This window comes from Pogona vitticeps, chromosome 3 (assembly GCF_051106095.1).
Source record: "Pogona vitticeps strain Pit_001003342236 chromosome 3, PviZW2.1, whole genome shotgun sequence".
Lineage (NCBI taxonomy): Eukaryota > Metazoa > Chordata > Lepidosauria > Squamata > Agamidae > Pogona > Pogona vitticeps.
Genome location: NC_135785.1, coordinates 258,546,409 through 258,574,056, shown reverse-complemented (window position 1 = coordinate 258,574,056; position 27,648 = coordinate 258,546,409). Strand labels below are relative to the sequence as shown.

The 27,648-nt window shown below is 42.4% G+C and overlaps 1 long non-coding RNA gene across 1 annotated transcript in view; it reads right to left on the bottom strand.

The window, feature by feature from the left end:
• LOC144588098 (uncharacterized) overlaps positions 1–12,616 on the bottom strand; it is a 689,650-nt gene extending 677,034 nt beyond the window's left edge. Inside the window, exon 1 of the long non-coding RNA XR_013543444.1 lies at positions 11,996–12,616. This is a non-coding gene — a long non-coding RNA (uncharacterized LOC144588098). The remainder of the gene's footprint in view (positions 1–11,995) is intronic.
• Positions 12,617–27,648: the final 15,032 nt, after the last annotated feature.

Below are 27,648 nucleotides of genomic sequence, written 5' to 3'. Positions count from 1 at the left end.
TCCTTCCAGTGAGCACTCAGGGTTGATTTCCTTTAGAATTGATAGGTTTGTTCTCGTTGCAGTCCAGGGGACTCTCAAGAGCCTCCTCCAGCACCACAATTCAAAGGCACCAATTCTTTGGCGGTCAGCTTTCTTTATGGTCCAGCTCTCACTTCCATACATCACGACAGGAAAAACCATAGCTTTCACTATGCGGACTTTTGCTGGCAAGGTGATGTCTCTGCTTTTTAAGATGCTGTCAAGATTTGTCATCGCTTTCCTCCCAAGAAGCAGGCGTCTCTTAATTTCATGGCTGCTGTCTCCATCTGCAGTGATCATGGAGCCCAGGAAAAGACACAATAACTCATTTTTAGAGATGGGCACAAATGTCCGCTTGAGCCCTTTGGACAAACAGGTGTTTGGCAATTCCCTTTCCTTGGAAAACCTTTATTCAACCTTGTTTAAAGTTATCTCCTGGCTGTTCAGAGGCACGTTACACCCTTTTGTTGCCTTCATGGCTCAGTTTTGCATAACTGCTGTCAACATTTGAAAAGGAGGCTTTTTCAGAAATTTATAATTAGTTTTAATTAACAGCAACAACTTTCTAGCTGGGAAATACATTTAGTACTAACTATATTGTTAGAAGATTTATTTTATTTTTATGTTTTTAGGGTGATAGTAAATCACCCTAAAGCAGTTCCTTAGGATAACGTATGTTATGTAGCTATGGCTTATTTCCGATATTGGTCATTGACCATAATAAAGTTTATCTACCTATCTATCATCTTTCTCTTATTTTTCTTCATAACTAACTTGTGCTGAACTATCATTTTTTGTGTGTGTGTGGATGCACCTTCCATATCTCTCCCCATGAAATCCACCCCTTCATGCACTAAACACAGTACTCCCCAGTCCCTAAAATTGAATTTCCAGGGTGCTAGATTAAGAGAAGACTCCCTGGAAAAGACCCTGATGTTGGGAAAGAGTGAGGGCAAGAGGAGAAGGGGATGACCGAGGATGAGATGGCTGGACAGTGTCATCGAAGCGACCAACATGAATTTGACCCAACCCCCGGGAGGCAGTGGAAGACAGGAGGGCCTGGCATGCTCTGGCCCATGGGGTCACGAAGAGTCGGACACGACCAAACAACAACAACAGATTAAGTGGAGTATTGGTAGCACACATCCCCCCCCCCTTTGTATTTCCAAATCTAAAATAGATCTCACAAGCTTCCATTTGTTTTGAGTCTACATCTTCATTTTACAGCCAGAGAGAGGGGAAACAAGGTCCATGGGCTGCCTTTCAGCCCCTCTCAACTCTTTGAGTGCCTTTTTTATTTGCTTAACAAATAATAGAGGAAATGTTTATTTTGACACAGTGCAATCATGCCATGTGATGTTTACTGATAAAAGAAAACAGCTACTCAAACCAACGTTTCTGCTTGGGTTTCATGGTTAGTTAACCACCTGATGGACATGCACATAACATACATGCCTGCCTTTAAAAAAAAGGTGGATGCAATCAATCATGGGTGTGAATTAACAATTCATTTCCAGTCTCAATTAATGGATAGTTTGCTTTTATGCACATTGTGTGTGCCTTTTGTCCTTGGTTGCTTTTTGGATTAATGGGACAAAAAAAAAAGCTGAAATAGCTGTGACACTGTTTTCTCCTGGCTTCATATGGGTGGGAAAGTTTACCAAACTTTAGACCAAAGAAAGAAACGGGGATATATAAAAACCCTCTGAGAAATTAAATAAAAGCAAACCAGGAGTTCCTTTGCCTCACTTTAAACCCCTCAGAAGCCTTTCCTCCATCTGAGAGATGATCTTCCAAATATTCTCATGCTTGAAGGGCGATTTTCCAGGTTCCCTTCGAATTTTGGCTTGATGTGAAGCTGACGATTGTTCTATTTCTTCATCAGCCTCCAAATTTTCTCTTTAAAAGAAAAGAATAATAATTGTGTGCCCTCAAATGAATTCCAATTTATAGTGACCCTTTCCATGGTTTTTGTAGATAGAGAACACACAGAAGTGGCTTACTATTCCTTTCCTCTGCGGGCGCTCTGGGACTGTACAGGTTGCCCAAGGTCACCCAGGCTGAGAGCCACAGTAGGGAATCAAACTCCCAACCTCTGGCTCCACAGCCAGAGACATAAACCACTGTATCCAGCCAGCACATTTTTTCAAAATATATAATTTTTGTGCTCACCTTCCCAAATGTACACCTTTTTGCAAATGATTTCTCCTTAAAAATAAGAGATTTTTGGAGTGAACTTTCCTACAAGTTAAACCATTTGATGCTCCCCTTTCTTGAACGTGATAACGTTTTGCATACATTTTCCCCATTTGTGAACTACATTGTCGAAGTCAGATACATTCTAATGTTGATGCATCACTGTGTTCTGTCCATTGTATAGATTTAGGACCAATGAACAGGTTGAGTTTGCATTAAAATGTAAAGCAGATTTCTCGCTCAGCCCCTCAGTTTTGCAGCAGAAGAAGATGGTGATGACACCATCTTGGATTTATAATCCATGGATAGATGGAGCAACATACAGCTAGCTATTCCTGTTGCAAAGTCTGGATTTTTTTTAACTATTATTTATTTAAAATATTTTTATACCACCTTTCTCCTGAAGAGGACCCTTTAGCTGTGCAGTAGAAGTACAGAGATCCGCAGAGAATAGCTACAAATTTGCCAGATAATCCATCCTTTATTATTAATTAGCACTTATAGTCTTAATCATTCATTTTGAAATATTAGTAGGAAAAGTAGACCCTTCTTTAAAAAAGAAAGAAAGAAAGAATGTGAAGGAGAACTGGAGAGAGAGAGTCTCCTCCAAAGGAAATAAATGCCATAACATAGGAAAGAGATGAGAAAGAGATGCAAGGGTAGAGAGTTAAAGAAGAAAGGGTTAAACAGAGGAGGAAGGGAAAGGAAAGGAGGAGGAGTCAGAAATCACGGTATGGGAGGAGGAGATAAACGAGACAAGGGGAGAGTGGGCTTTTTGGGTTCCGAAAAAGACGGAGGAGAAAAAAGGTGATCATGTACGAGATTTACTAAACGATTTCCCCAACCTGAAGGTGGGAGGACGTTTGCCTGATCCAGTGAAGGGGAAAGAAGAGATGACGATCACGGAGACATCAGAATGGACGGTGGTTGTATTCCCGAGAGGTCGGGGTCATTGGAAGAAGGTGATGCGGTCCAATCCTACCCACGAGAAACCACCATCTGAGGGAGATTGGGCCCGCCACTCGTGTTGTGGCACGAAATGCACAGTCCGGAGCGCACCCATGAGGAAACCGACCGACAAGGAACGCTTTGGTCTGGCTCCCCAATACTGAAAGACAGTGTTCATTATGGAGTGCCTCCTGAATTTACAGGACAGTGACCAGAGTTGAACTGTTTATACCCCACGGATGTTGTAGTTGATTCACCTCATTCCAAGTTTAATAAAACCATTAATAATTTGAATGAGCCGCCGTTTTATTTCCCCGCTCAAGGTTTGGAACTGTCAAGAATTTTCAAAGAACCCAATCACGAAGAATAAAAAACATTTCATTACTTACAGTTGTGAACGGATCAACAGCAGACTAACAAACAAACTGATCGCTTCCAACTGACTAAAGAGAGGGAAAGGAACATCGAGCAGTGATACGAGACTCTTTTTAAATTCAGAAGCAGGGAAGGAACAATTTGGTTAGTGTTGGGTGGATGGATAGTCACCCCTAGCCCAGAAATGTCCCTCCAAACAAAACTTACTAAAGGCAGCATGCAGGGTTGCAAAAACTCCAACAGTTCCTTCTTCTGAGTATTATCCTTAGGAATCGTACACCAGGTTATTAGTTCTAAAATGAGTGGATGCCCTCTTAACTGTCCCTGTAATGGCAGTGAAAGAAAGCAGACCATTTAAAAAAAAAAGTTTAGCCATTATGTCACTGCTTTAGAGCATAAAAGAATCTAGAAATCAAAGAGCTGAGCTGCAGACGACCTTTGAAAAACAGGAAAGCATGACTGCAGAAGGAGCTGTATTTATGAACAGAATTGTAACTAATGTCTCCCTTTAATGGCAGGCATCACCTTCTCCTGTCACTTTACAGTGACAAAGAGAAACAAATAAGCCTTTAAAGACTGATAGTCTATCAGGTGGCAATAGCATTGGCTTTCGTCCTTCCAGAGGGTCCTTCGGAGGCTGTGCCTGCACCATTGCTTTTGAAAATGCTTTTATCGGTGCTAACATCCATTCCATTTCTATAGCTCCTTTTTTTACAGGACAGGAGAGATAAAGCTGAGAGCCCCTATTGCTAATATGACTGAGTTCCACTGTAATGGTGAAGGATCGTGTAGTGTAAAAATAGGGCCTGTGGGGGTCATTCAATGATACTGACAATTTCTACAGCTCTGTAGAATTTTCAAAAATTAATAAAGTGCCATTTTCTCATATGGGTCCTATTTGCTAGGAACTGTAGGTACTGTATGTATATCTTCCAAAGACCTTGGTTTATGAATCAGATTATTGTGCTTCTGTAGCCATGCTTCAAAATGGCCTGACATTGCTGCACAATATTGTCCGGGCTTTAAATAGCAAAGGGCAGCCTGAACGTTGACGACACCTATGGCCGTAGCCAAGATGGTCAATAACTGGAGACTCTCTTGTGCTCACTAGCCTTCACAAAGTGACATCTGACAAGGGAAACTCCAGAAAACTGACTCCTTTTTTCATCAGTTAGTCACCCAAACACACAGCAATTGTTAGGGTTGTTTTCTCCACCAGTGTGAGTGGCAGACAGTGTGGTCTCGGCATGGATGTTGAAGTTCCCCCAACACAACAAGCCAGGTCCAACACCGAAACCAGCTGGCTTAGCTCAGGCCGAAGGTTGTAGAGCAGTAGAACGGACACTATAATGATAGAATCCTGATTCTATCTGATGCACCCATGTTCAGATACTCACAGGCAAACCCAGATAACCGTGAGATGTGATAAGAAGAAGAGAATCATGATTGATTGCTGCAGCTCCGCCTTCCACCCCTCAGATCTGCACAGAGAATCCAGGTGGACAGCCATAAAGAGGTTACTCTGCTCAACTGCTTCATCCAACCAAGGCTTTGTAATGCAGGCCCGGCCAGCACACTCATCTAGGATCGAGTTCTGGATAGTTGTTATTTTACCACTGACTGGCCTGGCATTTAGCAATTGGGTTTTCGAAGCAAGAGGCCTGATGCCTGGTTCTTTGAATGCGTAGATGGCTCTGGGGCCACAAGGACCTTGTTGTCTTCCCCTTTGCATTATTCCATCAGCACCAGCCCCTTTCCATCTCCCTCTACCTTCCACAGTTCTGATGGACACTCCCTGCACACTGCCCTCCATTGCACGGAAACACAGCTCTCCACAAGCAGGCAAAAAGTTCTTTGAGGAGTTCACATTGTTGGGGAATCACAGAACAATGAAGTTGGAAGGGGCTTCTAAGGTCATTGAGTCCAGCCCCTTGCTCAAGGCAGGAATCCAAATCAAAGTAGATCTGACAGATAGTTCTCCAGTTGTCTCTTGAAGGCCCCCAGTGCCGGAGCCCTCACCACCTCCTGAGGCATTTAGTTCCATTGTCCTACTGCTCTAACAGTTAAAAAGTTTATCTTGATATTCCATCTTAATTTGGCTTCCTGTAGCTCCAGCCCATTGTTTCATGTCATGCACTCTGGGATGGCTGAGAACAGATCCTGCCCTGTGTCTGTAGGACTATTTTCCAAGTATTTGAAAAGTGTTATCATGTTCTTGCATGTTTTAATTCCTCAGGTTAAAATGAATGAGTTCCCAAATTACTGTGTTTTGTTATTAGTGAACATTAGAGAGAAGTCTCACACCTCACACTTCAAGGACCTTGGGAAGGACAGTGTTCTGATAGAAGCTGGTTGTTTGGCACCCTAATCAATATCTTCTCCTATGACTTGGGGTGCAACTATACTGGAGAAAATATGGGAAATACTATGGGTTTGGGGCAGACGGATTCACATTTTTCTCATTGATCACACGATGGAAGAAGACATGTGAATCAGCCTATAGTCGTCCACCCACCCATGCATTTTCTCTACACTGCTGGGGCTTCTCTCTCTCTTTATTAATGAATCAATTCACATTGGTTCACACATATGATCACTTGAACCGATACAGAAAATCTACTGCATGAGCACACAATGGTGATCAAGGCCCATCAGCAATATTTTTTCTTTTTTCTTCTTTTTTTAGTTGCCTAGGGCAAAGCAAAATCTTTCCTAGAAAGTCTTGGCGTGACTCCCCACACACACTTTCTTACGGCTAAAGGTGTGCAAAGCAAATGGCTTAGAAATGGTTTGAAAAGCTGTAAGATTTAAAATGCACATACACACTTTGGTGCCAGGACTGTTGTGCTGGGGCACTTACACACAAAAAGGGGAAAACTTAATGAAATGAGGAAACCCTTGTTACAACATGTTAAGCAGCCCATCTACAGGGCTTTGAGAGAGCTGCAAATAAGGCTTTTCTCCTGTCTCTCTGTTTGACCACTTAACTTGTGTTGAAATGTATGAAAGTCTGTATACAGTGGTTCAAGCATAGTACGTATAAGAAAATCACACAGATCATGAATTGCATTCTCCCTTGTGCATGCCAGAAATTAAAATAGTAGTCATATAGTTACAGTAAAAACTTTAAAAATGTTCAGTGTATGACATATGTGTAGAATAAAATAACAGTGCTTGAAACATTTGTCTTGATACAGACTTGTGCTTGACAGACTTATAACGGTTTCATATTATCTTTTCAGATATAGTAACAGACAAGTCATCAGAGCAACAGTAGAAGCAGACTTCTAGCAGACAGATATAACAGACTACTTCTAACAGACATCTGTAACAGACAACTAATTGAATAACTGTGTCTTCTTTTACTGTCTGGTAGTTAACCCTTCAAATACCCATTGGCTAACACCAGAGAGGGACGTGGTGGCGCTGCGGGCTAAACCGCAGAAGCCTGTGCTGCAGGGTCAGAAGACCAGCAGTCGTAAGATCGAATCCATGCGACGGAGTGAGCGCCCGTCGCTTGTCCCAGCTCCCGCCAACCTAGCGGTTCGAAAGCATGCAAATGCAAGTAGATAAATAGGGACCACCTCGGTGGGAAGGTAACAGCGTTCCGTGTCTAAGTCGCACTGGCCACGTGACCACGGAAGATTGTCTTTGGACAAAACGCTGGCTCTATGGCTTGGAAACAGGGATGAGCACCGCCCCCTAGAGTCGAACACAACTGGACAAAAAAAATTGTCAAGGGGAACCTTTACCTTTACCTTTAACACCAGAGAAGCTTGCCTGAACAGATGGGTCTGTAGCTTTCTTTTGAAACGATAAAAGGGAAGGTGCCATCTTGATCTCCCAAGGGAGAGTGTTCCATAGCCTGGGAGCTGCCACCGAGAAGGCCCTCTTCTGTGTCCCTATCAGCTGTGCTTGTGCTGGCAATGGGACCGAGAGGAGGGACCCCTCTGCTGATCTTAATCGCCGAGAGGGCGCATATAGGGAGATACGATCCTTCAGGTAGCCTGGACCCAAGCTATAGATGGCTTTAGAGATAATGACCAGCACTTTGAATTGGGCCTGGAAATGGACTGGTAGCCAATGCGGTTCTTGTCGCAGGTGCGTTATATGCTCTCTGTAGCTGGACCCAGTCAGTCGTCTGGCTGCAGAGTTTTGCACCAGCTGAAGTTTCTGAACCATCTTCAAAGGCAGCCCCACATAGAGTGTGTTTGTTGTTGTTTAGTCATTAAGTCGTGTCTGACTCTTCAGGACCCCATGGATCAGAGCACCGTGAGAGTCCTGGAAGAATTATTTGGAGGATGGAGGTGGCAGAAACAAATCTTGTTAGGCAGCCTGACCATTTCAGACCTCACCCTTTTCCCGCTAGCAAGAAGTTGTGTTAGAGATGTAATAAGAGGTGGCCAAAGCTATGGAAGTTTAGCACCTATATTATACTAGCTCCAAACCATAATTAGATCATAGCGGTAAAAATGGCAAGTTAAAGATATTGTATATATTAAGAGAGAAAAAGAATTTATTTCAATGGCCTTCTGCTGGAGGGTTGTGCCCGAGATGACAGTTTTAAAGCTTGATAGCAACACACTCGGGTCTTTAAAAAAAACAGCATGCCTTAAAACTTTTCAAGGGCAGAAAGAGGGCGGCTGCAATGAATGGGGTCAAGAAAATGAGGAAGCAGTGGCTGATCATTAATAATGAGAATAAGGCTATGGAAGGTCATTGCCACTCCATGGCCTAGGAAGTATAATTGGGAATTCTCCACCACTTAGCTTGATCCTGCGCAGTCAGCATTTCCAACAAAGGCTGGGGACCATTCGTAGAGAACGATGTCTTCTCAAATATGCCTTTGACTTCGATGAGAATAGCAATGGGGGTAATGGTAGCAGAGGAAGGCAACAAAAGGTAGGATTAAAAAAGAATGACAGCAGCTCATTGCTGGAGTCCAGGGATTTGAAGGTCAGCTCTCAAGGTGAACTGCTGTTCAACTGAGATGGTAAAATCATTAGCGACTTTCTTAATATGATGGTGATTCAGACAGGGGTACTTTATTGCATTTTCCATAGATGGTGGATAAAGCCAGGGATGTGAAAACAGTCGTAGCATTGCTGAGAGTTTCGTTGTGAAACACCATCGAAACATGCCGAGATAGCCTGGTGTTGTTGCTGTTGTTTAGTCGTTAAGTTGTGTCCGACTCTTTGTGACCCCATGGACCAGAGAACGCCAGGCCCTCCTGTCTTCCATTGCTTCCCGGAGTTGGGTCACATTCATAGCATGTAGGATATTTATTTATTATATTTTATTTACTATATCTCTATACCGTGCCATCTAGTGGCTCTTGATCATCCCAGAGTTCAGGACATGCAATGGGCTCAAGTTACAGGAAACCAGATTTCGCTTGAATATCAGGAAAATCTTCCTAACTGTTAGAGCAGTAAGACGGTGGAGCCAATTACCTTGAGAGGTGGTGAGCGCTCCAACACTGGATGCAGTCAAGAGATACTTAGACAACAACCACCTGGCAGATATCCTTTGATTTGTATTCCTGCACTGAGCAGGAGGTTGGCTTGATGGTCTTATAAAGGTAAAGGTAAAGGTTCCCCTTGGCAATTTGCCCATTTGTGTCCGACTCTGGGGCACAGTGCTCATCCCATTCTCCAAGTCATGGAGCCAGCATTTGTCTGTAGACAACCTTCAGTGGTCACATGGCCAGCGCGACTAGACTCGGAACACCGTTACCTTCCCACCATGGTGGTACCTATTTATCTACTCGCATTTTTACATGCTTTCGAACTGCTAGGTTGGCAGGAGTGATGGCCTTATAGGTCCCTTCTAATTTCACTATTTTATGATTCTACTCTGGATGGATTCCAACAATAAAATAAAGAACCACCACCACCCAACCCCCAAATAGAAAAAGAGGACAATACAGCTAAAAACCCAAGATGACGGCGATGGACAAGATACAAACTACAGAGTAGAATGGCCAAACATAACACTAAGTTAAAAAAGCAGTTAGAGGGGGAAGACATCCTGAAATGTTTTCCCGAAAGGGCATATTTTAATATGCTTACTGAATATTAGCAGGGAAGGAGCCCAGTGGTGGCCACATTTTTATGAAACGCGCACAGGTGAAGTGTTTCATAAAGAGGTGGCCACCACTGAGAAGGCCCAGTTCCTGGTCATGGATTTCCTGGCCTCCTCTGAGGTGGCCACCTGCAGCATCAAAGGCTGAGAGGTGTGAGTGGTCTGGGAACTTCATCTTAGGGAGAAGCCTTCCAGTCTATAGTAAGGTCCCTTGTATTCCGCAAGTCCTTTGAAATTCATTGTATACATCCACGGACAAGATGGAGGCTTGCATCTAGTTGGACAGGGCTGGTGCAAGATCAAGAAACAAAGCATCTTTACCTCATCATGTTTCACTTCAATTTGCTCAAAATTCCAGTGCCTAAACCAATCCTCTTTTCTGTTTTTAACCCCCCCCCCAGAGGACAGTTTGATGGACTGAAAAGATTCCTGTAACCCATCTGAGTGTGGCACGTTTCATTAGTCCACGCGACCAGGCAACAGTTCTTACAGTTGTAAATCTGGTGAGTTTACAATCATCCGTCTTGAAAATGCACAAAATTTCTCTGAGATTGATGCCCCCCCCCATTCTGTGCAAATGTTGCTGTCTTTAGTGTGGATAAAAATCCTCATATTGCCTAGTTTTATCTTGCCAGAACAAACCAGGACAAGATTTATATCCATAAATCCAGATTAGGCACATGAGGTTTTTTTTTGAAACCTCATGTGCCATTTGAAAGCAAAAATACACTCAAAAGCAGAGAAATGGGGCTGAAAAACATCCTCAGTTAGTTTGATGGAGACTCCTCACTTCAACCCCAGACTACCCATGAGTATGGTGAATATCAGTACTTTCAAGAGTACTTTCTTCATGGCCCAGTATACTTCACTCTGCTTTTACAGCTGCTCAGTAAATAGCATATATTTTATCTTAGCCAATATCAGCTGTAAAAATACTGTGACATTGACCTTTTCCTTCAGCATTCATCATGCTTAATGCGGACATCCTATGGCATCGGAACCTTCTTGCCTATGGTTTAAGTAGCAGCGAGAGATAATTCATATGAACAGCCTTCTCCTCATATACTACTCAGACTGCTTTATATCAGCCTAAGAATACTATACAATTAAAAACAAAACAAGTTTTAAAAATCTGCTACAAGGCACATTTGCAATTTTAAAGGCACAACCCAAAAGCACAAATTAATTTAGAAATCAATTTGACGATCAGCAGAAGAACTGAACACACTTGCTTAAATGAGCACATCTTTAATTTCTGTAATTTTTACATCGTGGGATCTAACTGGATCTCCATGGGAGCGATGGTTAGACAACTTACTATAACTCAGACTTCCTTGCAGAAAATCAAAAGAAATCTGCCTTTCCAGATTCATTCCCATTTATGGATTATGTACAATGAACAATTTCAAACAAATAAGACAGTAAGGCAGTAGAATACCCTTCTGGTAATCTTTTCAGAAAGCGACTGAAAAACTTTCCAATAATCCTTTACAGCAGCGGTCCCCAATCTTTTTGGGACCGCATACCAGCTGAGTCTCTGAGGAAGGTGAGGTACCCCCCTGCGCTTGCGTGGGTGCATGCATGCTCTCAGGCGCATGTGCAAAGTGATGGGGGAGTGTGTGTGCCAATGCTGGCATGAGGGCTCACCCACTTCTTTGCACAGGCACAAGTGTCTGCAAGCGCATGCGCCCACCCCTTCACACGGGTGCTCAAGTGCCTTCATGGAGGTGTGGGGGAAGCGCTCACGCTGGTGCTGGCACATGTGCGTGCACACAAAGCAACTGTGGGGAGGTGAGGGCATGCAGGGGGGAGGGAGGTCTGTCTCCGCTGCCCAGTCTGGCTGAGGCTACAGACCGGCACAGGGCCGCAGACCGGCAGCTGACGACCTCTGCTTTGCGTATGTATTTTGTAATAAATAAATTGGTTTGGGGTTTTTTTTTAGAAGTTTTTAAATATCCCTGAACTATTAACGTTAAACACGACTTTAGATATCACTCCTACTCTTTCCCAAGTCAAGATATAAGGTATCTAAAAGTTATCCAGTTTGTTTTACCGCATAGGACAGAAAACTTGAGAAATGCCTTTTCCATCTCTGGCAAGGAAAACAACATAGAAAGAAGGTAAATAACCAACCGTTTGCTCACATTTATGAAACCACAAAACTGCTGCCTGAGGCAGTGTCTCACTCTGTCTTGTAGTAGAGACGGAAGTGACCCACCTCACCAAATACTTCCAAGAAACAATCACAAGCCTTGGTACACAAAGAGGGGACACACAATTAAAACCAGGTTCCATGGATTTTAAGAAAGGGAGTGGAGAGAGACATTTAAAAAGTGAAAAATGGCACTTTAAAAAGAATTAATAATATCAGTACCTTAATCACAGCCCGTTTTCAACATCCGTGAAGCTTTGGGAAAACTGTTTTCCAAGAAATAAAGGGTATCCATCCTACAAATGAAACATCATTAAAACTGTTATTAGAATTTTGAAGGTTTCAGTTCATTTTGCACAATATTAAAGTTAAAATGGCAAGACAAATGACTCATTTCCATTCAGAAGAAGAAGAAAAGGCAGGGAAGTTTGAACATTTTATTGTCTTTATAATTATACTCATCTGCACATTATTGAAACGATTTCTGGTCCAATCATCTCAGGATGAGATTACACGGTCAGCAGAAATCAAAGTTTTTTTTATGGACTGTGTATGTGAATTGGAAACCGAATAATGGGGAGGTAGAGAGCTTTTTTCATTTAGAAAAATGGTGTAGGGAGGAACAATGTATATTAATTAGGCAGAAATTGTAAAATATTACTGAATTTTTGGGCATCTTACTCTACCACACTTAGAAACATAGATACTCAAAGCTTGGAAATGAAAAACTTTGTTTTAGAAAGTTTTTAAAAGAGAATAATCCCACTGGTCTTTACAGTGACTATAAGATTATTCATTTTTATTACTGGCCAAAATCCTGTTTCACAGTTACTCACATGGCATACGTTGTAGGAGTGAATTGCTGTAAGTGAAGAAATTGATGTAGACATAATCAGTTGCTCATTAAGTTAGATGATTTGACATGCAACAGATCGTGCCTACATAGATGTCTTAGCTCATGGCAATTTGCTGCTAAAAGTTGTACTTTCAGCATAACTGTGCAGCAGGATTTCAGCCATTACAAATGTTAAAGAAGTAGCTTGTTGCAACCTTGTTGCTTTTATTATTCTTGACGAAGTTTTAAAAAAACCCTTTAGGAGTGATAAGTCAATGACAAGACAAGGAAAACATCTTATAAAATGTCTAAATATGGGCTCAAAAAGCTACTATGATAGGTAGCTAGTAGAGATTGGGGTATTCGTATTCATAAACGAATACCCCCATACAGGTGGACATAACCCTTCTGCCGATGCTGTGGGTTCCATGCTCCCTTCCTATTGCTCTGGAGCTTGTGGTTGATTAGCCACTCCTGGCAGGAAGTGGGATGATGAACGTTCCTGCCAGGTCGAAGAATGGCTTGCTGACCAGATGCTCTGGTGGGATAGGATATGAATACCCCCGCACAGGTGGACATAACGAGGGTCTGGCCCTCTGGGAAGCATGGAGCCGGTGGCAGCAGCAGAAGGGTGAGTTACCTCCAACTTATGATTAACTCTAAGGGAAAAGGCAGAATGAGGGTTCACCCCACCCGCTGGGAGCCGCCGCTCCCCACCAGGAGTATGTGCATGTCACTGGAACGGAATGTAGCTAACAACCTTGAACAGGGTTTTCCCACATATTGCTTCAAATCTATCACCCCCACCCCACCACAAAACCCCTAGTAGAATAATAACTTTAGCTTTTTGGAGCTGCCCTTCATCCATGCTTTGGCATTTGGGCTTCCTGGAATGTAGATCTATACTAATTTAAAATACTTATAGTCCCTTTTATCCTAAAAAAGACCTAAGGTGGCTTAGAGCAGGGGTCCCCAACCTTTTTCACCCCGCAGACCGTTTTGGGAAGGCGGGGCACCCCCTGTGCTAGTGCGCATGTGCAAACAAATGTGCGTATGCACAAACGCTGGCATGGTGCTTGTGTGGGCACGGAGGTGTGCATGCGCAAATGGTGGTGTGGCACTTGTGCAGGCGCACAGGAGCACACATGCATATGCAAATCAGCTGTATGGGGGGGAGTGAATGCAGAGGGGAGGTCTGTCTCCACGGCCTGGTCCACCTCAGACCACGGACTGGCACAGGGTCGCGGACCGGAGGTTGGGGACCTCTGGCTTAGAGTATTTAAAACAAACAATATTAAAAGCTAAAAACAATAAATGATTACAATATTAAAAGAGAATTAAACAAATGTAATATTAAAACTAGGAGATTAAAAACTATACCAAGAACACATTAAAAGCAGCAAAAGAGTCTTTTAAAAAAAAACAAAGAAACCCCTTTTAGATGGCCAGTTACTCAGGGAAAGGTTATGAAGAAAGAGGTCTTGCTTTCAGAAGTTGTTGTTGTTGTTGTTGTTGTTGTTGTTGTTGTTGTTGTTGTTGTTGTTGTTGTTGTTGTTGTTGTTATTATTATTATTATTATTATTATTATTATTGCAGCATTTCTCCGAACAACGGACCCAAAGAAATTATTATTGATTGGAGAAAAAAAAAAGAAAGAGTGAAAAAAAGAGACACAAACATGTGGTGGCACTTTAAAGACTAACTTTTACAATTTTTTTAATGTGAGCTTTCATGGACAATTCCACTTCATCAGGCATAAGCAGAAGAAAAGCAAAGATGGGGCCAGTCTGGCTTCCTGTTGGGGGGGGGAGTTCTGAATGGTGGCTGAATGGAACTGAGGGGCACCCTGATGTTCCACAGTCCTTAAAACACTTCACCAGTGCCACTTACTTTTTAAATTTTTTTTATTAGATAAACTACAACACAAACATAAAATACATAAACCAAAATACAAATCCACTGTGTTACCCACCACCCGGTGTTACTTATAACGTCCAGAAAACATGTCCCTTCCAAAAACCTACAACTTGCTATAACCATGTATACGTGTAAAAGCTGGACAGTTGAGAAAGCTGAAGAAAATTAATTTGTTCGAGATGTGGTGCTGGAGAAGAGCTTTACGGATACCCTGGAGTGCCAGAAAGACGAACAAGTGGATCCTAGATCAAATCAAGGCTGAACTATCTCTGGAGGAAAAAAAATCTTGACGCTGAGGCTGTCCTATGTTGGGCACATCCTGAGAAGGCAGGCTTCTCTGGAAAAGACAATAATGCTGGGAAAAGTGGAAGGCAACAGGAAAATATGAGGTTGACTGACTCTGTAAAGGAGTCGCTTGAATTTACAAGAGCGGAGCAGGGCTGTTGAGGACAGAACATTTTGGAGGCTACTCATACATAGAATCACCATAAACCAGAGGTCATTTGACAGCACATAATGACGACAACACATTTCCACAATGCACCAGCTAGCAAGGCAGTCTCCCACATCGGCCACATATTCTGGGAGCTGTAATCCACAAAAGTAACTTCTATTCTGGACAATTTGCATGTGAATTCCTACTGCCCCAGTTAAGTATCCTTGGGCGTGCTGTTGGGACCCATAGTTTCGCTGAAAGGGTTACTCCGCAAATATTCAACAAAACGAAGCACTAAAACCCCCATCCATTTTCTATGAGGAGGCACAACCTGGTACAGGCTAAACAACAGCAGATGTTTCAGGTCATCCATAGTTCCTTATCCAAACTACACCTTCTGTTAAAAAGCATGTCGTTCCCTCCCGAACATTAATGGCCAAAGGTATGTGGACATATTTGCAGGATTAACATGTCAACAAACTGCCAACTTGTTTTAGGAACCAAGCGAGGTATAGATGTGTTATGAATGGAATGTAGTTGGCTGTTAAAAATTCCCCGTCAATGAGAGAGAACTGACAGGTTTCTGGTAGTAATTTAGTGTGGAAAGTCTCCAGCAAAGATAAGATAGATAGTTGGATAGATCAGGCAAATCAGTTATCTATTTAAATTTATATGGCTTTATTTAAAAAAAACATGGAATAGTTTTGCTGGACAGGAGCAAAGTTTCAATCTACTTATTCACCCTATGTGTAGACCCAGTGGAGTCAATGGGAAGTAGACACTCATGTATTTTCTGTTGATTCAATAGATCTACTCTACCATGATAGCAATGTCCAAGATCCCAACTAGTTCTAGAGCAGTGGTTCCCAACACCAGGTCTCCAGGTCCTTTTGGACTAAAACTCTCAGAAGCCTTCACTAATTTTTGAGCTGGCCAAGTTTTCTGGGAGTTGTGGTCTAAGAACATCTCAGGATATAAGATTGGGAACCACTGCTCTAGAGAATCTAGAAGCAGATCTAAAGGTTGGATTCTTTTTGAATAGGTCATCCCTTCCTTCCTGGTATCAGGAAAAACCTCTTAACTCTTAGAGCAGTACGGGAATTGAACCATTGACCTCGGGAGGTGGTGAGCAATCCAACCCTGGAGGCATTCAAGAGAAAACTGTAAAACCATCTGTCGGATCTGCTTTGATTTGAACTCCTACCTTGAGCCTGGGGTTGGATTTGATGGCCTTATAGGCCCCTTCTAACTCCATTATTTTGTGACTCTTTGATTCTAACCCACCCGACACTTCGAATTCTTGAACATCCAAAGGAGGTAGTATTGTACTTATCAGAACCTCACTGTTTTTGCCAGCAGCTAGTTAAAATGCCAGGTTTCTTATAGCTAGCTACAAAAGACGTCAGGAGCATGCATCAACCAACCAATCAATAAACAAATGGATAAATAAATCAAGTGCTGCTCCAGGTATTTATTTATTATTTATTTTTAGATATTTATAGACCATGAAGAGCGGCAATTTCTAAGTACTTTCCATTATATTCATCCTCTTTTTTTCTCTCTGAGGTTCTTTTTCACCCAGTGGGGCAGCAGACATAACCAGATATGCAACAAGGTTACTCTGCGGTGCAATTAATCGGGCGACTTGTTTAAGCTTAATGCAGTCAAAAATTGTCAATGCCTTTTGTTCGTTTAAAAGGATGAAATATTTTCAAGTAGAAATCGTAACAGCAGCATTCCACAAAGAAAAGGATAACATTCATGAAAGTCAAACCAGCGGTTACATATAGAAATTTTCCCATGGAGAACAGACTATGATTCTTTACTCACAAAAGCCATTTGAATAGATACGATCTCCAATGTACTGCTCTGAGAAGTCAGCTTGTCCTTCCATCAGCAGGCAAAAACCTTCCTTTTGAGGCAGGCTGTTAAGCAATAAGTGTCTTAGGAATGCTATGTTTATTAAACTTAGGGATTTTTTAATTGTTTTAAAATTGTATTCGTGAAGGATTTCACGGCCGGGATCTACTGGTTGTTGTGGGTTTTTCGGGCTCTTTGGCCATGTTCTGAAGGTTGTTCTTCCTAACGTTTCGTCAGTCTCTGTGGCCGGCATCTTTTTAATCATGGTTAATCCAGGAAGGCCTTATATGCCCCTTCAAGTTCAATTATTCTGTGCTTCTAATTCTTAAACGTCCATGCAAAGAAAGGGAAGTAGTGTTGTAATTTTGTGCAGTTTGTGCAAAAATCCTTCACATGTGTGCAAGAACCCTGGCCAGTTACAAGAGAAAAAATATCTTACTGTCTTACAGGCAGGGAGAAGTAAAAATGTGATTTCTTATTCTTGTTCTGGAGAACTAGATAAGCGAAAGGTTGCATCTCTAATGCAGATGCAGCTTCCCATCTGTGAGAAGATTCTGGAGTATAGATTGAGTCCACCCCATAGACTGTCCAGGAAACAGGGGTTAAGAAAGCCTTAGACTCCTCAGATATCCCCATGGTTTGATGATCTGATGAACTACACAACTTTAGCATTGACAATGAAAAAACTGATATAGTTAGAAATGTTGTTTATGTTGGTTCAATGATCAGCTCAAATGAAGACTGCAACCAAGAAATCAGAAGACTGAGACTACGAAGGGCAGCAATGACGGGCATACATATAAAGCATCAAGGAGGAAAGCGATGAGAAACCTAGACAGCATCTTAAAAAGTAGAGTCATCACCTTGCCAACAAAGGTCCGCATAGTCAAAGCTATGGTTTTCCCTGTAGTGGTGTATGGAAGTGAGAGCTGGACCATAAAGAAGGCTGACCGCCGAAGAATTGATGCTTTTGAATTGTGGTGCTGGAGGAGGCTCTTGAGAGTCCCCTGGACTGCAAGGAGAACAAACCTATCCATTCTGAAGGAAATCAATCCTGAGTGCTCACTGGAAGGACAGATCCTGAAGCTGAGGCTCCAGTACTTTGGCCATCTCATGAGAACAGAAGACTTCTTGGAAAAGACCTTGATGTTGGGCAAGTGTGAAGGCAAGAGGAGAAGGGGACGACCGAGGATGAGATGGTTGGACAGTGTCATCGAAGCAACCAACATGAATTTGACACAACTCCGGGAGGCGGTGGAAGATAGGAGGGCCTGGCATGCTCTGGTCCATGGGGTCATGAAGAGTCGGACATGACTTAACAACTAAACAACAAAATAAGGACATGTCACTGGAGCCAAGTTAATCCACACAACTTTATTCCCAATCAACATGTATGGATCTGAAAGCTAGACAGCAAAGAAAGTGGACAAGAAAAACATGGATTTTTCTGAAATGTGATGCTGGAGAAGAGCTTTGTGGATTCCCTGGACTGCCGGAAAAACAAAGAAGGGGGTCCTAGGGCAAATTAAGTTTGAACTATCTCTGGAGGCAGAAATGTTGAAATGGAGGCTGTCCTAATTTAGGCACCTAATGAGAAGGCAGGATTCTCTGGAAAAGACAATAATGCTCGGAAAGGCGGAAGGCAACAGGAAAAAGAGGAAGATGAAGTACAAGATGGACTGACTCCCTAAAGGAAAACAGAGATAGGAGTTTGCAAGAACTGAGCAGGGCTGTTGAGGACAGGACATTTTGGAGATCGCTCATTCATAGGGTGGCCAGACGTTGGAAGCGACTTGAAAGCAGATAGAAGCAACCACAATGCGAGTTCACATTTGAATTGACCGATGGCATTTCCTAGACAATCCACCACTTGGGGTCAGGAAATCCATTCCTCTTCTCTGCAGCTCCACACCTGCTTCACTGCCACTCTCTGTCGCTAAATTAGCTATGCTAAAGTTTGGTTAAACCCTGGAAGCAGTTTAAAAAATGCGAGGGAAGATGTTTCATAGTAATTCTGTCAGGAAAATAGCCTAAACACCGTTTTCTCTACCTGTCACTTGCCTTCAAAGGGCAGATTACTTTTTTCTCAAACTCGGCACATCCAATTAAGGTAGACTCACAAGCCAGGCAGGTGTGTAAAGTGCAAGCCAGCGCCTGCTCGAATTTGTAATTATCAATGGGGGGAAAAAAAGTTAAGCGCCTGGGCCTGTCACAACTGTTACTGTGACAACAGCTAGTACTCGGAAGCTCTGGAGAAGCAAACATGACAGTGTGACACCTTTTCCTATATAAAATACGATTCCACGCTTTTTTACCCCTCTGCGCCTTTTTTCAGAATTCTCTTTCTTCCACTGTATTTCGTACACCCATGACTGTAGCTTGTTTAACTTTAAATTCGGAAGTATAAGGTACTGTATTTGCCGGTGTATAAGGTGACTGGGAGAATAAGACCGCCCCCCAACATTCCCACTCAGAATGTAGAGTTTGTTATATACTTGCTGTATAAGACTACTCCCTCTTCCGCATGCGTGATTCTGCTTTGGCTGTATCATGGGGAGAATTCCTTTTGCCCCTTTTGGTTCCTTTTCAGAGGCGGCAGCCATTTTGGAGAGGCGGCAGCCATGTGGTCGCATCTCAAAATGGCTGCCGCCTCTCTGCTGTTCCGACAGCCAGCTGTTCAGCGCTAGAGTCAGGCTGTTCCCAGGCTAGGAGCCGGGCTCTACTGAGTCTTACTACCAGGTAAGTGACTTCGCTGGGAGAGAGGGAGGGTTTGCTAGACATGCACCTGGCGTACAAGACGACCCCCCCCCCACTTGGAGGCATGTTTTTCAGGGCCCAAAAGTCGTCTTGTATGCTGGCAAATAGGGTTAGCCTCCTTTAGCCTTTCTGAATGTATCTGTGACAAAAAGGTGAGAGATTCAGTTCAACCTCTGATAGATATTTAGCTGAATTGGCAACATTCCTTTATATAAGGGAGAAAGATGAATAGCCAAGTCAAGCTTGGACTACCTCTGGAGGCAAAAATGACAAAACTGAGGCCGTCCTACTTTGGGCTCATTACGAGAAGGCAGGGTTATCTGGAAAAGACAATAATGGTAAGAAAAGTTGCAGGAAAAGAGGATGAACAACTATGAGATGCATTGACTCCCTAAATACCACAGGCTTGAGTTTACAAGATCCGAGCATGGCCGTTGAAGACAGGACATTTTGGAGACTGTTCATTCATGGGGTCACCATGAATCAAAGATGGCATGATGGTACACAACAACAACTACAACAACAAAATGGGGGGCAAAGATATATCTATTTATATCTATTTCCACGCTAAATTTCTGAATGAAGGAGAAAGCAAGAGTAAAGATTCCTGCCATGCTTATACCCACACCTCGTAATTAAGGAAAATATAAGAATCCCATGCATGAGAATTTCCCAACATTTTATCTCATTTTACTAACAGGAAAATCCAAAGCCATTTCCTGTCTATTGTATTAAAAGAGAATGATTTAGAAAAATGGAGCAGGATTTTTTTTTTTTGGGCACCCTATTAGTTCATTTTCAGTTTCATAGATTGCAAGCCTACTCCAACATCTGATTCCAATATGATTAACTCAGTGGGTGTCCTTCCTCAATAGAAATGAGATATAGGCGAGTTACTATTGCTGAGTTAAAAAATCTGAATCAGCTGCTGATGGATGCAAAAAAAAAAAAAAAAAAAAAAGAAGAAGAAGAAGAAGAAGGATGGATGCAGTTTTGCTACTACTTTCCCAAGGAGGTGCTTGAAATTAGAGGAACGGCATTAGTGTCATGAGGGCAAGATTGACTGCTTCGAATCTGCAGCGCAGTCTTGCCTTTATCCCCAGCAAGGGGGGGGGGGGGAAGATAATTGGCATTAAAAGAAAGGAAAGAAGGAAGGAAGGAAAGAAGAGAAAAATGTCATAAAAGTCCTCTTCCTAGTGGAGGATGTTATTTATTGCTAATATTTGTCTCTAGTTTAAATGTCTGTTTGATTTGCAATTTATGACTGCGCCAGTAGTTAAAAGTATCAGGAAGCCACATGTTACATCTGTGGAAATGTCTATACGTGCATTATGGAGAATTCCCGGGGCTTGTTAACGTCTGACGCAAGTCTCAGTACGGAACCAAGTGCCCCATCTTAGAACACGTGTGTGTGAGAGACTTTGCGTTGTATTTTGTATAGTAAACTATGATCATTCTTTCATGGTCTGCTGGGGTGCTGACTTTCCGTGCTCAGGGCTAGCGATGGGCTGAGATTAAAAGGAAATATGGAAGAAATAAAATCTCAAGTGCCTTATGAAGTCTACATATGCAACATCGCCCCAATTCCGAGGCTCCCAGGGCAAAAGAAAGCTCTAGGGAGCCTCTGAGTCTGAAAGAGGAAAATTGGAAGCTTTCAATTAATTTAAATGAAAAATTCCCTTTACCAGAGGAGGACTTGATTCAGCTTGCACAATGTAACTGTACGCCAGCAAGATTTGTCCATTAAATGAAATGAAGTGCTGCCCACCATTGTTTACTTATCTAACCCAATTATTATTAATTTATTTAAAATATTTGTCATTTTTTTCATTCTCTAGTTCAAAAATAGTGCTATTGTTGATATCCAGAAAAGCAAGAATGGCATAATCATGTGAGGAGGAGAACCCAACCACACAATGACTTCCTAAGTTCTGAATCTAATTGGGAGTCCCAGCTAGACTCAATGGAAAAGATATAGGTAGCAAATTGCTATTCATCAGCAGTTTCACTGCATCTATGTTTGTTGGAAGTAGAGGATTTACGTACGCCTAAAACAGTCTCATCCTCCTTTAAGGCAGAGCCATGAACGTGTAGGAAGAAACTATGAGTGAAGGTAAGAGGAGAAGGGTACGGCAGAGGATGAGATGGTTGGATAGTATCATCAAAGTGACCAACATGGATTTGACCAAACTCCGACAGGCAGTGGAAGACAGGAGGGTCTGGCATGCTCTGGTCCATGGGGTCACGAAGAGTCGGACATGACTTAAGGACTAACCAACAAAAAACAACTATCATATTAAAATTCATAGTAAGAGCAAGATTAAAAACACAAGGGAATCACAGAATAAAATGATCCTTTAAAAAAAAACATTGGTCAACCAGTCATTTAAAGGAAACCCTACCTGAAGAGGAAGGTCTTTCCGCTAGCAGGAGGACAGCCAAGATGGGGCCAGCTAGTCATCCTGTGCAAGGGAGTTCTAAAGTCTGGGAGCGGCAACAGAGAAGGCCCTCTCCTATGTCCCCATCAGACATCCTGTGAGGGTGGTTGGACTGAGAGAAAGGCCTCCCCTGATGATGTTAATACCCAGGTAGACTCATAAAGGGATATGAGGTTGGTAGTTGTAGGTTTTTTTGGCTGTTGGGCCATGTTCTGGAGGTTTTTCTTCCTAACGTTTCGCCAGTCTCTGTGGCCGGTATCTTCAGAGGACAGGAGTCAAAACTCTTGTCTGTGCCCTGGTGTAGAGTGGTGAAGTGCAGAACACAGACATTGTTCTAACTCCTGTCCTCTGAAGATGCCGGCCACAGAGACTGGTGAAATGTTACGAAGAAAAACCTCCAGAACATGGCCCAACAGCCAAAAAAACCTACAACAACCATCAGATCCCGGCCATGGAGATACGGTTGTTCAGATAACTTCAATCCAAGCCATTTAGGGCTGAATAGGTTAGGACCAGCATTTTGAATTGTTCCTCTTCCAAACAGTGGAGCTTTGTCGCTTTGTAATGAAGACACACTGTATGCCATTGGCCTGTTCCTATTATCTCACTCTTCTAACTGTGTGAGTGGAATCCTCTTAATGTGAGAAACATCTCCTGAACTTAAAAGTTACTGTGTGCAACTTGAATTCCCAGACATCCTTGGAAGATGCAACAAGAATGGAGCTTATTGGAACTCCCATGATGAGACCCGAAGCTTATCTGGAAGCAGATGCCACCATGGTTGTGAGGAAACTCCATTGACCACTCTCTTCTCCCTACCTTCTCTGTACGCCATCAGCATCTTTGCCAAAGGACTTTTCTAAGTTCTCCCTTGTTTGGTTGCAGCTTCTCTCAGAACTATGGGTTGGAATTCATCTGAGAATTGACACTTTGTCAATTTTTAATAGCTCTAATTGCCTCATTAGCAGCTTGGGTGCAATAGACAAGCTTTTTAACATTTCCAGTTTCACTCCAGAAAGAAATCTCTTCAGCGCTCGGCAAAACAACTGTTTCTTCTGAGCTCTTTTGTCTGTGTGGACAACTCATTTAAGGCCTGCAGCAACAGGAAAAAAAATCATCTTTCATTTTCCAGCTGGGCCCTTCAAAGGTTCTTCCCAGTCATTGTTTGTGTGCCTGCCTGGCTACATCACATACAATTAAAGTTTCACACTTACGGAAACTATTTGCCACCTTGTTAACTTTCTATTCTATTTTTCTTCTGTTAAACCCCAATGGCTTTGCTCTGAAATAATATAGGACCAATTCATGGAAGAGCCGGTGACAGAGTTTCTACTAACAAAAGCACTGATGGCTAGCAACAGCCTTATTAATATCTATCTATCTATCTATCTATCTATCTATCTATCTATCTATCTATCTATCTATCTATCTATCTATCTATCTATCTATCTATCTACCTACCTACCTACCTACCTACCTACCTACCTACCTACCTACCTACCTACCTACCTACCTACCTACCTACCTACCTACCTACCTACCTACCTACCGTGTTTCCCCGATAATAAGACCTATCCTGAAAATAAGCCCTCCCCTTCCTGTGTAACATTCCTCTAAAATAAGCCCTCCCCCGAAAATAAGCCCTACCGTATATGCCGGCGTATAACACGACCGGCCGTATAAGATGGGGCCCCGGGAAGAGGCTTTGGGGGGGCGGCGGCAGGAGGAGGAGGGGGAAGAGGGAAAGGGGGGTGGCTGGGCAAGCGCGCGCGCACCTCTTCCCTCCCTCCCGCCTGCCTGCCTGCCTGGCTAGCACGCCCCGCATCACTCTTGCGGCGGCAGCTCCTCCTCCTTCCCCGCGTATGAGATGGGGACCCCACTTGGGGGCATGTTTTTTGGGTTTAAATGGCTGCTGGAACAGCCGAAATGGCTGTCCATGTTCATTAAAATAAGCCCTCCCCTGAAAATAAGCCCTCTGGTGTTTTTCTGTCCCCAAAAAATAATAAGACAGTGTCTTATTATCGGGGAAACACGGTATCTATCTATCTATCTATCTATCTATCTATCTATCTATCTATCTATCTATCTATCTATCTATCTATCTATCTATCTATCTATCTATCTATCTGTCTGTCTGTCTGTCTGTCTGTCTGTCTGTCTGTCTGTCTGTCTGTCTGTCTGTCTGTCTGTCTGTCTGTCTATCTATCTATCTATCTATCTATCTATCTGTCTGTCTATCTGTCTCTCTGTCTCTCTGTCTCTCTGTCTCTCGGTCGGTCGGTTGGTTGGTCGTACAACATATCCTTTACAGGTATTCAAAAACTTATCCAAAGGGGTTACACTAAAACTTGAATTAAAGAGAAACTATCCACCTGGAGCAGGAATTGGTAAGCCACTCCACTATCTTTGCCAAGAAAACTCCATGAACGGAAACAAAAGGCTGAAAGATATGATGCTGGAAGATGAGCGCCTCAGGTTGGAAGGCGTCTAACATGTTACTGAGGAAGAGTGGAGGACAAGGACAAGTAGCTTCATAGCTAATGAAATGTTTGGGCCAAAGTCGAAAGGACGTTCAGCTGTGGACGTGCCTGGAAGTGAAAGGAAAGTCCGATGTTGCAAAGAAAAATACTGCCTAGGAACCTGGAATGTAAGATTTATTTATTTATTTATTTATTTATTTATTTATTTATTTATTTATTTATTTATTTATTTATTTAATATCCCGCCTATCTAGTCAGCTCAGGACCACTCTAGGCGGCTATGAACCTTGGTAAGCTGGATGTGGTCAAAGATGGCAAGAATAAACATTGACATCCTTGGCATCAGTGAACTAAAATGGATGGGGATGGGTGAATTCAATTCAGACAATTTTCATATCCACTATTGTGAGCAAGAATCCCATAGAAGAAATGGGCAGAGGATTGGAAAAGGTCACTCTACATCCCAATCCCCAAAAAAGGGAAGCGCCAAAGAATGCTCCAACTACAGTACAATTGCACTCATTTCACACGCTAGCAAGGTTATGCTCAAAATCCTACAAGGTAGGCTTCAGCAGTATGTGGACCGAGAACTCCCAGAAGTACAAGCTGGATTTTGAAGGGGCAGAGGAACTAGAGACCAAATTGCTAATATGCGCTGGATTATGGAGAAAGCCAGAGTTCCAGAAAAACATCTACTTCTGTTTCATTGACTATGCAAAAGCCTTTGACTGTGTGGACCACAGGAAACTATGGTAAGTCCTTAAAGAAATGGGAGTGCCTGGCCACCTTATCTGTCTCCTGAGAAATCTACATGTGGGACAGGAAGCAATAGTTAGAATTGGATATGGAACAACTGATTGGTTCAAAATTTGGAAAGGAGTATGATGAAGCTGTATATTGTCCCCCGCTTATTTAACTTATAAGCAGAATACATCATGTGAAAGGCTGGACTGGAGGAATCCCAAGCCAGAATTAAGATTGCTGGAAGAAATATCAACAACCTCAGATATGCAGATGATATCACTCTGATGGCAGAAAGTGAGGAGGAATTAAAGAACCTTGTAATGAGGGTGAAAGAGGAGAGTGCAAAAAACGGTCTGAAACTCAACATCAAAAAAACTAAGATCATGGCCACTGGTCCCATCACCTCCTGGAAAATAGAAGGGGAACATATGGAGGCAGTGACAGATTTTACCTTCTTGTTCTGCATGATCACTGCAAATGGTTCAGCACTAAGTTTTTTTATACATGCCTTGCATTTCCTCCCTTTCCTTCCTTTGCCTTTTCTGCCTCTGATATCATGAAGACCTAGCTCTGTGACATCATGACAACTAGGAGATCATGAGGCATGAAATCTAAACCCCATTGATCCCAGGGTGTGACCCTGAAATCTTAGGGAATGAGCTGCTGCTAAACCTGGCAACCCGAAATAACACAACAATAAAAAGATATAGCCAACACCCAACCTGTCCATCATCAGCAGTCTACTTTGCATTCCAAAGCCTGGAGGAATCAAAATGGCTTTGCCTGGTAGAAGCAGGACAACAAAGATGGAGCCAACTTAGCATCTCTGAGCATAAAGTCCCAGAGCCCGGGTGTTGCAATTGAGAAAGCCTTTTTTTTAAAGTTCTCATCAGATGGGTTTTCAGTGGTGGTGGTACTAAGCTGAAGCTAATGTAGGGTAAGATCATATTGGGGGGGAGAGTCATTGCTAAGGCTTAGAGTATACCTGCATCGCCTTGCTTCATGTACAAAAAGATGCAGGTTTGATCCCACTCATCCACCAATAAGCCAAGGAAGGATTTGGGCCTGAATTCGTGGAAAGCAGTTGCCAATCAGTATTGGCAATATAGGTCATATGACCAGCACACTGAATCGTCCTCAAAAATAGACTGAAATCCACTGAGGCTGCTTAACAAGGTAGTCACATACTTCCTGTATCTGCCAAAGTCAATACTCAAAAGCAATATTCTGGAGTAGTTGAAGTTGACATTTCCACACCGTTTTCACGGTGTGTGTGTGTGTGTGTGTGTGTGTGTGAGATGACAGCTTAACTAAATGTGTGAAAAATTGAGCTTTATTTGAAAAATGAATGTGTGTGAGAGAGAGAGGAAAACTGACTAAGAAGGCTTGGAAAGCTTAGTTCTTTCATTTAGGGCCTTGATTCGCTTTATTCTAAGAACATCGACCTGTGCCACCAAATTGTCGCAGGACATGCTCCTCCAGGTTGACATCCACCAGATGGTGCCTTTTCGGTTGCTTAAAACGGCTTTTCGAAGAAGTTTTGATGGCACCCTCTAACCGATCTTCCAAAATTGTCCTGCCATCTGACCATTGCCGCTGGCTCTTGATGTACTTCTTTTACACTGTTTTAAAACATTTGTTCTGTTCTTACCCCCCTCTATTTTAAATTATTGCTTACCTTTATTGTTACATGATTGTATTTGGTTTGTTTGTTTGTTAGCCACCCTGAGTACTGTCTCACACTAATTAAGTGGTAAGAAAGAAAGAAAGAAAGAAAGAAAGAAAGAAAGAAAGAAAGAAAGAAAGAAAGAAAGAAAGAAAGAAAGAAAGAAAGAAAGAAAGAATGAATGAATGAATGAATGAATGAATGAATGAATATTCAGATTTACAGTTGCCGTCTTTTTCTTTTTTCCCACCTCACACACTCCTCATCTACTTCAGGAAGGAAATTCTTCTGTCTTGTTGAACTTTGCCAGTGGAGATGGAGAATTATTCCATTTGGTGTATTTTTTACAAAAACATCCCAATAAGTACAAATTATATGAAAAGAAAATGAGTTTCGTTTTTTAAAAAATTAGTTGTAGGAGAAAATAACAGTATTTTCTATCCCTGTCCTTTTACTGTACCAGCCATCAGTTAGGACACTCACAGGCGCCATATTTGGGAAGATACATTTCATCTGTCTCGTGGTGTGATGCTAAGGCTGGCTTCTTGCCACAGAAGAGTGTAGTAAGTGAAGGATGTTATTTGGATTTGGAGTTTATTTGAATAACCGAAGCACAGCATGAATATAGTTCTGAATAGCTCATTGGTTTAGGTTTCTGGCTGCAAAGCCAGAGGTTGGGAGTTCAATTCCCCATTGTGCCTCCTAAATCAGGGCTGGATTTGATTATTTGCAGTGCCCTTCC